The sequence below is a fragment of the Octodon degus genome, unplaced genomic scaffold (assembly GCF_000260255.1).
Source record: "Octodon degus isolate 3935 unplaced genomic scaffold, OctDeg1.0 scaffold00177, whole genome shotgun sequence".
Lineage (NCBI taxonomy): Eukaryota > Metazoa > Chordata > Mammalia > Rodentia > Octodontidae > Octodon > Octodon degus.
Window position 1 is genome coordinate 674,372 of NW_004524753.1, and position 892 is coordinate 675,263.

The window sequence follows — 892 nt, forward strand, 5'->3', positions numbered from 1 at the left end:
TAAGGTAACAGCAATTTTAGTACCCACATTGTCCAACCATCTTTCAAATCCCCTCTATGGGCAAGAGTCACTACAACAGCAACCCCCAGTCAGAAGGCTTCAGAAAGACACCACTGCCCTCTTCCCTGAGCAGGAAGATGGAAAAGCAAATGCCCACATCAGCAGGTATTTCAGATACTTGCCACCATGCATGGGGAGGCCTGGGCCTGGGGTCTCCTATGTCTTCAGATCCTCCTCACTCTTCAGCCCTTGAAAGGTGCTGGTAGGGCAGCTCAGCAGAAGATGGATGGTGGCAGACAGGTGACTGCAGTGGGGGAAGCCAGAGACCTCGCTGCGTTCTGACCCCACAGCCCTCTCTGCTGTGACCCTAAGGTAGCAGTGGGCAGCAGTGCTTTCCTCCTAGGAGCAAATCACACAGAGCTGGTGCCCGTTCCTGTGTACCCTCCTCTTTCCCTGACTCCCAGTTTTAACCCTGGATACTACTCTAAACAAAGAAAATCAGAGCACTCTTGTGGCTTTGGCAAACTGTCTCAAGGTGTCCAGAACATTTATGATCAGGCAGAAAGGCAGGCGATAGATGAGCATAGCCTGACCTGTGCACTTGATTGTCCACATTTAGCCGCCACTGCCTGAAGTGTTTGCAAGGCTACTTACCAAGAGTTAATGGCTTCCCCTACATGGTCTGGTTTCAGACAATTGCTGCCATGTTCCTTATGCCTTTTAGAATTAATTTTGTTTTACAGTTAGCACGTTTTTCAACAAGTACAGCCATCTAGGTAAGAGTGGTTAGCTAAGAAGACTTCCTGAAGGTCAAATACACATCTCGCTCTGTCTTAGGCCACAGGGTAAAGACGTGGGTGCAGAAAGAACACGTTAGAAATGCCTGCCACTG